This window comes from Triturus cristatus, chromosome 12 (assembly GCF_964204655.1).
Source record: "Triturus cristatus chromosome 12, aTriCri1.1, whole genome shotgun sequence".
Taxonomy (NCBI): domain Eukaryota; kingdom Metazoa; phylum Chordata; class Amphibia; order Caudata; family Salamandridae; genus Triturus; species Triturus cristatus.
Window position 1 is genome coordinate 63,805,008 of NC_140595.1, and position 13,335 is coordinate 63,818,342.

Here is a 13,335-nt window from a genome sequence, read left to right on the forward strand (position 1 = left end):
GTCAGTGTGTATTAGTGTTTGGTAACCATGCTCTGCTGCAGACACGTTTGAGCAGAAATTGCCTTTCAGGTCAGCCTTTCAGACCTTCCACACCACTCTGAATTCTTAGGTTTTCATCGGGGGTCTGCACAATCCCCAGACAGAACAAATTACTGACCAGCTAAGGAAACCTGAATTGCACTAAAACACAAAGTTATTTGCTCATTCCATACCCCCAACATCCCGCCTTGAAATGACTGACCAAATAAAAATGGAATTAATCACATGCTCTGAATTGCAAGTAACAGTTAATTATCTGTTCCAAAAACAGACCATAAAGAATCATAACTCAGTCACTATATGAATATCCTATATGTTCATTCCAGAAACTGCTCAAATTCACAATTCACTTAGACAATCTCTCAAAAAACTGTGAGGAAAGAACTTCTTTCAGTTTAAAGTTTCTTTCTGGGCCAAGCCTTCTTTAAGAGTCAGATTCATGGCTCAGGTGGCAGGCAGATGTCAGCGACAAGTGAGCCATCAGGCAGGAATGACTGGTTAAATCAAGCACATACTTGGGAGCTCGTCCTCACACTGTTTGCAAAATGAATGAATGTTGGCACACATGACTGCAGTCCATATCTCCATTTACTCAGATGGCTGCGCGAAAACACCAATGCAATTCCCTCCGCCATCTGAGAAAGCAGTGATGGCTCTCACCAGTCACCAACACCAGACATCAAAACAGCAGAAACAGTGCAGGATAAGTACAGGTGTGATCCAACTGCAAGAAGGCTGCAGGACAAGACCCCCGGCGGCTGAACCGACGTCAGCAACAATGCACCCCAGAGAAGGAAAATGTTTGCATTCACACTGCATGTAGGGGCGTCTGCAGAGAGCAGGCAGTAACCAAAACACATGCTGTAATGTTGTAGCTGGGCCGGGCACTAGGACCCGCACCAGGGATCTAAAAGTGGGAGGGGAATGGAAAAGGAAATGGGAGGAGTCAAGAAATAGAAAGAAGCAGGAGATGTAAGAGTGAGGACGCTGTCTGAATAACGCTCCCACTGCATACCTAACCAGTGTCGTCTGTGTATTGATTGTGACACCACAGCTGGCGACGAGGTGGTCGTGGACCTTCGCTGCACTTACCTGGTGCAGTCGTATCCTGTGGAGCGCTCCGCTGCTTTGGAGCTCTACTGTATTGCGACCTGGGGAGCCCACCCTAGTCGCGTCATGCCCCTGCTGTGCCTGCCGTCCTGCCAAGGGCTCCGTTGCCCAGGAGCTGTGGATGTGCGTTGCGAACCGGGAGTCCACTCGGTCGCGTGTGTCTCCTGCTGTGTACCATTGTGGACGCGAACCGGGAGCCCACCCCGGTCGCGCAGGATCCGGGCTGCGTATTGCCCGATGTGCTGCTCTGCCCGAGAGTGTCGGCGGAGATGTGTGGAGACAAGTCCTGGACCCAGAGACCGATTTCCCACAAGCGCCGGTAAGCTCCAGTGCCTGCCTGCTCCCGCATTGCAGCACAGGTGAATTTCAGTGCCCGCCTCCTCCCGTGTTGCGGAGCCTCTGCTTCTGGCTGACATCATTGAGAGGACATCAGGACCCACTCCCTGGGTCTCTCCAGTGGTCGTAGTACCGAAAAAGGGCTTGCCTGGCAAAGTGTGTCTCTGCGTGGATATGAGAGCACCCAACACCGCCATTGAAAGAGAGAGACACCCGGGACCTCACATCAGCGACATGATTGCGTCACTCAATGGGGCGCAAATATTCTCCAAACTAGACCTCAACAAGAGTTATCACCAGCTGGAACTTCATGAAAAATCGAGATACATCACCACGTTCTCGACTTACCAAGACCTGTTCAGATACAAAAGGCTCAGCTTTGGGGTCTCATCTGCCGCTGAGATCTTTCAAGGGGCCGTCAGGAAAGTAATCCATCATATTCCCAACACTCTAAACTACAGTGATGACATTCTCGTATATGGAGCAACGATGCAAGAACATGACAAGGCGCTAGACCGAGTTTGTCATGCCCTACTGGATGTCAACCTCACATTAAATAAAGGCAAATGTGAATTCCACAAATCTACGTTAAAGTTCTTTGGACACATTTTTTCAGGTGCAGGTATAAGACCAGATCCGGAAAAGACTGCAGCCTTAAACGATACTCCCAGACGCTGGGGATGTGTGCTCATTTCTAGGAATGGCAAGCTACTGTGCACGTTATATCAAGGATTACGCCACCATCAGTTATCCGCTGAGAAAGCTGACCAAACAGGGCCACCCATTCCAATGGGCCACCCATTCCACGCAATCAAAGCTTCCGTGGAATCAGCCAACAACCTCGCTTATTTCAATCCGCGGCGAAAAACTGAAATCACTGTTGATGCGAATCCCGTGGGACTGGGAGCCATATTAGCTCAATACGACAGGGAGGGTGATCAACGATACATCGTAGCCTATGCAAGTCTGAGTCTTACGGACACAGAGAGAGCGTACTCTCAGCATGAAAAGGAAAGCTTGGCAGTAGTCTGGGACTGCGAACATTTCCACATCTTCATTTATGGAAAACACTTCACGCTTATCATGGACCACCAGGCCCTGTTAACTATTTTTGGAAATCCCAGAGCCAAAATGCCACCCAGAATAGAGCGGTGGGGCATCCGCCTTCAAGAGTATACATATACTATCGTCCACAAACCTGGAAAAGCTGCAAATCCAGCTGACTACATGTCGAGGCGTCTTAAAGCAACGTACAGATCAAATCCATCACTAGCGGAGGAGTACATTAATTTTGAAGTGGCTCAAGCCAAACCACCTGCAGTCCTTCTGGAGGCCATCCTGGACGCCACCAATGAGGATGTCACCTTACAAAATGTAAAACAGCGCATCCAGACCAATAGCTGGACATACTTAGAAGAATCTGGACAAAATGGACAGGTCGACAGTCAGGAACTTTCCTCTTTTAGACATGTGAAGGATGAACTGTCCATCACCTCCAATGGTCTTCTACTACGAGACAAACGGATCATCATTCCTAAACAACTGCGCCAAGGAGTCATCAACTTAGCGCATGAAGAGCACAGAGATATCGTAGCCACGAAGAGAGCGCTGCGGGAGCGAGTCTGGTTTCCTGCACTCGATCAGATGGTTGAACTCACCCTGAAAGACTGCCCACAGTGTCAGCTAGTAAGTCGGGAGGATCCGCCTGCGCCTCTACAAATGTCAGAATTTCCGGACTGCGTCTGGCAACATGTTGCGGTAGATTTCTTTGGCCCGTTGCAATCTGGCACGTATATCCTGGTCATAATGGACGAGTACTCACATTTCCCAATTGCACACCTCATGGCGTCAACCAAAGCTGCCACCACTATCCCTGTGCTGGATGAGGTTTTTGCAGCACGGGGCATACCGAAGGTAGTGAAAACAGACAATGGCCCACCGCTCAGTGGGCAAGACTATCGCTGCTTTTGCCAACCACTTGAATTTCAAACACAGGAAGATCATCCCCCTTTGGCCACAGGCCAATGGAATGGTAGAAAGATTTATGGCCACTCTAAAAAAAAAAACATCCAGCAAGCAGAACTTTCAAAGTGTGATGTTCAAGTGGCTTTAAATGAGGTGTTACGAGCCTATCGAACCACACCCCATACCACCACAGGTAGATGTCCTGCGACCCTAATGTTGGGTCGCACAGTGCACACTAGAGTACCGGCCTGGGAGGACATTGCCAGTGATATTCATCAAGACTCTGATCACAAAGAATTAGTAGCACGAGACAGACTGAAAAAGGAGAAGATGAAAGAATACGCCGACAGTCGGAGAAAAGCTGTGCAGTCATCCATCCAGGAAGGAGACTGGGTGCTGGTGCGGTAAGAACAACAGAGAAAAGTAGACTTCCGATATCATCCTTGCCCGCTGTTAGCAACAAAACAAAAAGGGACCATGATCACGGTCGCGTCAGAAGACAAGAGGATCACTAGGAATGTGGCGCACTTCCAGAAATGCACGCCCACTGTCCGAGAAGCACTGACCGTGCCTAACAATGCTTTGAAAGGGAACGCACCTGAGTTAGCAAGCGATCATCGGACTTCATTTCTCCTGGTGAAGAGGAGCAGGCGACTCAGGATGTAGCCCACCGGCCGCAGCGAACTCATCGAAGACCCGTTCGCCTCATTGAAGAACTATAACTATGTTGTTTTCTTTTATTGACAACTCTGACATGCACGGACACTTCTGAAATGTTTCAAGTTGTTTAAGAAGAGGGAGATGTAATGTTGTAGCTGGGCCGGGCACTAGGACCGGCACCAGGGATCTAAAAGTGGGAGGGGAATGTAAAAGGAAATGGGAGGAGTCAAGAAACAGAAAGAAGCAGATGTAAGAGTGAGGACGCTGTCTGAATAAAGCTCCCACTGCATACCTAACCAGCGTCGTCTGTGTATTGATTGCAACACTACACATGCAGGCACGTGGCTGTGCTTGTGTGGGGGGATGACATTGGAGGAAACGCGCAGGGTCTCACAGGCCGCTGCCTGTCTCCCCGGTTTCAAAAACACAATGTGCCTCTTGTGGCATTGTGACCTTTGACCCCTCAACAGACAAGGGTTGCAATGTCTGCACACTGTGCATGCAAATGCATGGATGGAGATCTGATGCTTCCATCCAGGCCTCCACCCCAGCATTCTAGGCTTTTCACAAACTGTCAGGAGCCAGTTTCCCTCACAGTAATGTTCTGGGGTGGACCGTTTGCGCCTCACTGCAAGCTGTCCTTTTGTGCTGCAAGGGGTTTAAGTATCTATTGCGCCAACCATGGTATGTCTGGCTGCAGCGCAATATAAAGAACTGTGCTGCGTCAGACCCTGCATTAAGGCTGTATTATGCTTTTTAAATACAAAAACAATGAAAATACATATACTCTTAAAAAGCACAATAATTCTTTGCCATTTGATTGAAAACATCATCTCAATTCATTAATCCAAACCTATGTATCCCATTAAACTCAACTGAACAGTTTCTTTCCCAATGTAAAGTTAAAGGTGCTAGAGTAGAGGGTGCCTGATGTCACAAAGTCTCGAGACCCAAGCAGACGTCATCAAACACACAAACATTCCCGAACGTTCCTGGCGGGCAATGGTAGTGATGCTGCCTGGACTGGTTCAGTACACGTGTTTTTTCACTCTTCCCTGGATTGCCCCTTTAAGAACTCTCCTGGTGGGGCCTGTCTTTCATCAGGCCCTCCTCGGAGCTCGCGCTCCCTAAAGCCACTTCAGGTCGCCTTCTGTCCCCACCCAGAAACTATTTTTATATCTAGGAGGCCAGAGACCACGGACTCACTGCGACAGAAATTAATATTGCCACCTATATAACATTTTGAGTTGCTTATTGTGGGTGTCATGAATTTAAAATTAAAGCTGCGAGTGCAATACATCAAGGGATCCTCATTGGGGCAACTCGGAAATTCCCAACCGGGTCTCAGAATTCGGCGCGCAAAAAACACGAGGCGCAAACCCGTGGGGCCACTGCGCAGGGGGTGTAAACTCTCCCACAAATCCCCGACTTTGAGCCATAAGTAAAGACAAACTTACCTGCGTGGAGGGTGCTGCCGCCGCCGAGGGACGCCTGCCTCCTGTGAGCCCCGGGCTCGAGGGGGGACGAACAGCGACAGGTGCCGGAGAGGAGGGGAAGAGCTGCCAATCACGGGGCGCGTCGACCACCGCCACGGCTCGCGCTCAGCTGCTGAGGGGCAGACGTCATGAGGTGGTTCTGCAAAAACACGACACAAGCCAGGGTTCATGCGCAGAGTCACACAGCCACAATGCTCACAAGGATGAGTTGGCCTACGCACGCGGCTGTACACGCAGGCTCACGTGAACTGTACGGCAGGGGAGGAACAAATTATGTGGCAGGGTTGGCTAAATAAATTATGCAGAAAGAAAAGGCAAATTATGCGTCATAACGAGGCACGTGTTTGAGATGCTATTACTTCATTAAGCATGTTTACACATGGTAACACAATATGGGCAAATAATCCACCTCATTAGTGCCAGTTTAACAGCAAAAAATTAGCAATCATTAACTGAAAGATGTCCAGTCAACCTTTGCGAAGGCCCTTCCGCTGCGCAGAAATACATTGCCACCTTTTAAGCAACTTGAGACAAACATTTTTTTTGTTAAAATCTGCAGATTATGGATTATGTGGCAGGATCACAATTCCAGAGGCCCCATCTATACGGAAAGGAAGGCCGACGCTAAAGTTTCTCGAGGGCCGCAATCGGACAACTACTATTCAACTAATACATGCTTAGATTCACTGTTTGTAAATTTATCTTCAGTGATTATCCAAAAAGTCTGGCATACCTCTGTCCCTGCAGAACGAAAGCTGGGACTCATCACTAAGGCTAAAAGGAACATTTCTTGACCTACCAATGTTCAGCGATTACCAGACGGCTCCCATCCCATGCAATATAAGACCCCTTCAGCTGACCGGGAAACATCGGTTACATTGCGGTGTTTACACCGCAATACCTTTACAACACGGGTATTACAACGCAAGTCATTACAATGATTTGCGCTGGATGGCGCTCTAACCTAAGGAATAGTATGATTTACTATTCCAACACCTTCCCTACCGTACGTAGACTGGAGTTGGAATAGTAAATAATACTATTCCTAAGTCCAGCGCCCTCCAGCGCATGTCTATGTAATGCCTGCGTTGTAAAGGTATCGCGGTGTAAACACCGCGATGTAACATCGTATATTCAGGAGCCTAAAGCTCCTATTTCAGTAGTTTTGATATCTATCGAAATAGATATCATTATATTTAATGATAAGGTCCAGGGTGCAAATTAATGTTGAATAAAATCCAAGCCCTGATACCATTTCACACAGTCTCTCACTGCTTACATTTCACATATTTCTTAAATATGAACTTTTCTCATAACCTAACTGGACCGACAAAAGCACAGAAGGGAATAAAGTCTTATTACATCGATTTTCAAGAAAGAGACAGAGTTTTACTCCTCTTGAGCGCAACATCTTGATAGGTGCTTTGGGTTGTACTAGCCGGATCAGCTTGGAAAGGGTTTGTGGGGATCTACAAATATTACTGATCAAGGAGCTATTTTTAGTGCACAGCCCTCAAGCCTCCATTCCATACATGAATAGCTCATCCAGTCCAGCTTTTATATAAGCATTCTGGGATTTGTAGTATTAACACCTTGGATATCAGGACTTCCGGGTCACCGAAATACCATCTCATTAGGCGTTCATTACCCGTATATGAGGAATACGAATACTTCTGGCATCAGTGCTTCTGCGACGAGTTGCGTAGCTTTCGCCTTATTATTGAGCTTTTCACTTGAACATATCGCATGATTTTAGCAGGTAAAAAAGACAAATGAGAACTGTGACATTTTGACAAAAGTTGTAATTCTCCATTCGGACAAAAAAGCAAAAGCAGTAATTGGGCACAAAAACTGTCCAAATGCTCAGCATGAATGGCAATTCACAGGGTGGCATTTGGGCCAGTCACTAAAAAGCATTCAGAAGAGTGACCTCAAGTCTCACTCATTATGAGTGAGACTCACACATCGGGAGGTCAGGCTGAGCTCTCACTCTCAGAAGACAGAATAAGACCACGGATGGAAAGCGCTATGTCTAAATGTACCTCTGTCCAGAGTTCTTCTTTATGCAGAGCAGGTCAAGGGAGCTGCAGAAGTTTCAGGAAGAAAAACCAACTCTGGAGCTGCCCTCACACAGAGCCCTTAATTTGCTGGGTGGAGCCATATTGCAGTGTTGCTCCACAAATTTTGTCAGCCAGTTGTCTAATCTGGTGAGGCTTTAGGTCCTTATTTTAAGCCTGGTCGATAGGATGCTCCACCAAATTACATGGACATTGTGCTATAACTAGGCCTGGGTGGAGTTTGTAGAGTTTTACTCCTCGGAACTCTGCGAAGTGCAGGAAAAACTCAGCCTCGCTCCGTGGAGTTCCACCAGCGTCGTACTCTAAGTCGCTCTGCTCGCACTGATTTTTTGTCCAGGAAGTTTGTCCCATGCTGTAAAATCAGCCCGAACAGCACTACGCATCTTGCCAGAGGACGCTGCTGCTTTCTGCGGCTCGAGTAGACATTCTACTCGAGCGGCAACTTCCTCAATGCAAGCAGCAGGTTTCTCAACACGAGCGGTCGCAACCTGCTGGGACAGCCCGCTTTGAGAAATCGTGCCGGGAGTAGGTCTAGTGCTCGATTTTGCAAGTGCTCGTCAACTAAACATTGGCGAGCTGCTTGAGAGAAAAAGCAAAACTCCGCAGGCGGAGCGGAATTCTTCACCCTTCCCTATCTATAACAGACTTATAACACGGTGAATGGAACATCTGCCACCTCTGTATCCTGTCTGCCAAACTCTAAAAATGGCACTTCGTCTTATTCTATTAATTTTACATTAATTTTGCTTGTTTTATCATTTAACTGATATAAATTTCTATGCTGTCGCTGATGGCATGATGTCACTTCCTGTGATGTCATAAAATATGATCACTAGTTCTCACTTTTAAGAATTATCAAAACTTGAGAACTGTGTCAAAATGATGCATGAAATAGGACTTTTAACTACTGGCCGCTCTGCAGAAATTGTCAGCTTTCCAAATTTTCTCTGCTGATATGGCAAATTGGACAACAGCCCATCTGTGAATGACACTGCGGTCACCATGTCGGTCTACCTAACAGCTGCCACATGACCATTATGTTTAATTCTGCTCACTCACCGCCCAGGTTGCATTTAATCTTTCCCCTTCAAGTCCATTCAGCTCTCACCATGTGCTAAATATAAACTCTGCTTTGTTGCTGGCTGCCTGTGTTGTGAACCTTTCATGCTGCGAAGCATAATTTGATAACAATGCGATATATGATAATGTTATCCCAACAACATCGCAAGCGACTGCTGTGTTCAGGTTTGGCCGGATAGCAAGCACATTTGGGCAACGAGGAAGGAACACCTGTTGTGTTTTTGAGGGTGCGGAGAGAGAAGGACAAAATACACATTTTATGAGATGCATCCATGGTAAGGAAATGAGAGAACAATTGACATAGAAGAAAGACTTTGTGACCGTCTGATCAGAAACATACAGAGTAAGCAAAGAGTGAACGATAAACGACTATGGGCCCTAAATACTTTAGGCTGTCAAATGTTCCTGTGTCATGTGCGACTTTCAGCCAGTCCTGCTACTTCAGACAACACTAAGCATGTTGTAAGTCTGTACCAGCAATGGGTGATGTGAAAGTACAAGTACTAGCACGCTCTGTGTAGTTGGTTGGAGAACCGCGAAAGGCTGAGAGTTAATCTCATGGCATGGACAAGCTGACCACTATCTCTACATGCAAAACCATGCATTACATGCAAGACCATGCGTCTGTGTGAGGATGTACATCCAGGCAACGCTATATATTCCCTAGCAGCTTTACCATCCTTGTAAGACTGTACCTTCACATGTGAGGCTGTACTTAAATATAAGACATTATACATGTAACACGTACCTCCAAGTAAAAATGTTAAAATATCTGTGGCGTACATTTATGTTTGAGAATGTTACCACCTTGTCTGTACTTTAAACCAGTGATTCTTAACCTGTGGTCCGGGGACCCCCGGTGGTCTGTGACGTCTTGACAGAGGGTCCGTGACCGCTCAGAAAATCAAATATTATTACCAGATAACTACAGTCTAACCAAATAATGAAGCAAAATGTAAAACATAACATTTTAAAATGTTTTGCAAATGTATTGGAATTTGAAATTGGAGTCTAAAAATGATGTTGATATCCTCAAATTGATTTGTGGGAGCAGAGCAAGTGCATCGAACAGAAAATAATATGGACAACGGGTGGCCTCAACTGAATATGAAAAAGTTCCAACCTTCCCGTTAAAATTAAAATTTAAATTGTTATAATAACTTGTGAAATAAACAAAAAATTTCATCTGTGTATTTGTTTGATGAGTGGTTATGTCTGTATTTGTGTGTATTGTTTTGAGATTGTAATGATCAAAATAATTAGGCTAGGATCCTGGGTTTAAGTAATGACTCTGTGGGGGTCCCCGAATTCCAATAATGATTTAGTGGGGTCCCCGGATGCGAGTCACTATTAATTCAGGGTCTATAGAAGTCAAAAGGTTAAGAACCACTGCCTTAAACCATACTTCCATGTAAGGCACAGAAACACGCTAAACCACTTTGAATAGTGCATCTAGGTGAGACCAGGTGTCTACATGACACTATGCATTTGTGTGATAACATATTGTGTCAGGATACACCCCAATATGAGACTACATTCACGATCGGCTGTCCATCTGTGTGAGACTGGAAATGCATATGAGAATTCACATCCATGTATCACCCAAGCCCCCATATGATGATGTACCCCCAAAGACCTTTCATGGTTTAATAATGTGCCCCAAGCTCTTTGACCCATTAGTGAGTTTCAAGCTGCTCATAATGTCCACGTGATCCTCAATTGACAGCCTGTGTAAGGTGAGTTTGTGTGATGAGCATTGTCAGGACCCATCACACAATGTCTTTCCGTGCATCCCAGGGTACCTCCCACTGCCTCGCAATGTGGTTCACGCTACTCATGTTGTCAATGACTTCCAAACCCCTTACACTGCTCATGTGCCCATGTTTCACACGCTGTCTGTTCGCGAGTCTGAAGCACAGAACACTATCAATGCCCTCCAGGTTACCTCCCATTATCCATGTAGCGCTTGTTATAGCAAATCTTTTGCTCATGTGCCCTGTCTTAGCTCACACTATCTATGTGCGCCAAGAAACCTCACATTGCCTGACCATGTGCTGTAACGTACCTCACTGTCAGATGAATGCCAACTTTAGGTACTATAGCTGTCTGTGCTACCAAAGTTAAATCACATGGTCTGTCCATGCCTTCTAGGTCCTTGCCCCTCAAACTCCTCTACAGTCTGTAAGCTCCTCACACTGCGTATCTCTATTTACCAAAATCCTTGTTTTGTAAGTTCATAGATACCTCACAGCTCATGCTACCGTGCCCCAACGCATACTTTCTTTCCATATGTCCTGTGCTCTTCACACTGCCTCTCCATTTTTCTCGAGCTACCTCACACCATCCATGTTACGCAACTGACGTCACTCTATCCACCCATGTCTTCGAGGTGAATCAAAATGTCTTTGTTTTAGCTCATGCACCTCAAGCCATCCCATATCTTTTGCTTCCCTGCCTCAAGCTACAATGTCTTCCTATATGCCTCACTCTCCCTGTTCATCGGCCCCTGGCTACCTTACTCTATCCATCCATGTGTGCTCAGCAAGATCACACTGCCTGCCCATGGCTGCCAAGATACCTCAAACTGTCAGTCAGATGCTAAGTGACGTCATGTTGTCCGTGGTCCTTAAGATCAACCATATGCACCAGCCACCTAGCTTTCTCTAGCGACATGTTTGTAACTATGTTTACCATATGCCTATCCCCCTCACCCCTGAAAGTTGAAAGCCAAGCCCCCACATCGAAACGATCCAGAGATTCAGCGATCTAGTTTGAGAAAAAAAGAGAGGGCTACATGAAGGAAGAGGGAATAACGGATCTTTATGGTTTCGTGCATACAGTCTTTGTTTTCAGTCTACGAAAGACTGAGGAGATTCGGAGACAAATGGAATATCATTGATGCAATCAGCAAGATCAATAAGACAGCCCCCCCTCTAAAGCACAGACTTACAGTCACAAAACCAAACATGGAAGTTCCATGAGCACAGTAGAGAACCGCATGCAGCTCCAAAGTGCAGGGGTACAATACATTTGTCCTCCTGCCCATCAGTATAGGCAACTCTAGGCCAAGGACTTCTGGCATGGGCAGACAGCGATTCTTTTCTTGGATGATCTCTGTTGGCCGTGTACACGGTCGGATAAGCTTCTAAAAATTCCTCGGTTGCGAGAGCTCTTACATACTATCTACCCATTCCATTACCGGTGTATCCGCACACTCTCCCACACTTGCGTAAATGTCCCTCACTTCCTATCTGACCTATGCAGGAGAAACTATGCAAACCCAACCCTCTTTCCAGACCAACGCAGACAAACGTGGGTCCTTGGGCTGCTTTACTAGCAGGATTCCTTGGCAATCAACGCCTCTCCATTGGCTTTTGACTACTATCAATAACCATGTTTTTTCTTTTTCAATTTGAAAAAGCATCACAGAGATTGCACCGATGCAGGGGCGAGGAACAGACCATGGACATGAAAACTACAACACTGGAATCCGAACCCACAGAAACTGGGTCTGGGATGCATTCCACCCTTGCTCGGTCAGATGCCTAAGACCATTGACGTCCTACACTACTATGTATGTGGCTTTACCATCAGATTCACCATTACAAGATTACGGCCCATGACATGCGATCACCAGTGAAGGAAGCCTCGAATTGAATACCTCCGGACACATAAAGCATTTTATCTGCTTACTAGGATCCTATTCTTTCTACCTCTCCCCATTGCACTCTGAGGGGGCATTTATGGGGTGTACAGTGCCATACAAAAATCTATATATAAATACCTATATCTTCTAAATTAAGACAGAGGGACGAGGAGCTAATAGACCAGGAAAAGGTTCAAGAGGGGACAGTGATCAAATTATCAGCAGGGTTAGAGAAGACCTAGTACAGAACACAAGATTGAAGCACTCAGCTGTTTAGCCTGGAAAAGCGTTGAAAAGGAGACCACATATTCAGGGTCAAGAGAAGTGCATAAGGAGAACTGGCGGGGGCACAGGGAACAAGTGACACTGTCTCACACAATGCAGCAGGAGATTCACATATTGCAGGAGGGAGACACTAGCAAACTGACAGAGAGACCAGATCATAGACATCAGAAGGTGGAGGCAAGGGCATAATCAACAGCCAAGGGGGATACCACTACATAAGCATCAAGAGAACTGAGGCAGCGACAAGCGCATAAGAACTAAAAACATATGCTTAGCTGTCAAAAAACACAAAAACACAAATAGGTATGATGGAAGACCCCTACATCTAGCCTGCAACAGTGAAGCACACAAACAACCAGCAGACGTTAATCATAATAATGAGATGAAAGTGCCACTCACACCCAAATCGAACACACCATTAGACCCAATGCACACAATCTTGCAAGCAGTGGTTAATTTGTGAAACAATAAGTGCCAGGGCCCACGTTAAGAGGACACGGCAGCTTGCACCATCCATTGCCCCTGCCAGCATTGCCAATGACAGTGCCAACACAACTACTAGCCACCACACTCCTACAAGTGTCACAATTCATAGGTTTCAAGGCCCCCAAAGCTATAAGAATGGCACATATTAGTGATT

General features: G+C 46.3%; 1 protein-coding gene across 8 annotated transcripts in view; it reads right to left on the reverse strand.

Moving 5' to 3' along the window:
* JSRP1 (junctional sarcoplasmic reticulum protein 1) overlaps positions 1-13,335 on the reverse strand; it is a 185,685-nt gene that overhangs the window by 98,516 nt on the left and 73,834 nt on the right. For 4 of the 8 annotated variants that reach the window (XM_085639995.1, XM_085639991.1, XM_085639992.1 and 1 more), the window contains one exon: positions 5,568-5,745. The exons of the other annotated variants lie outside the window; for them this stretch is intronic. The gene's annotated coding sequence lies outside the window, so the exon portion shown is untranslated. The remainder of the gene's footprint in view (positions 1-5,567; positions 5,746-13,335) is intronic. 8 annotated transcript variants of the gene reach the window in all.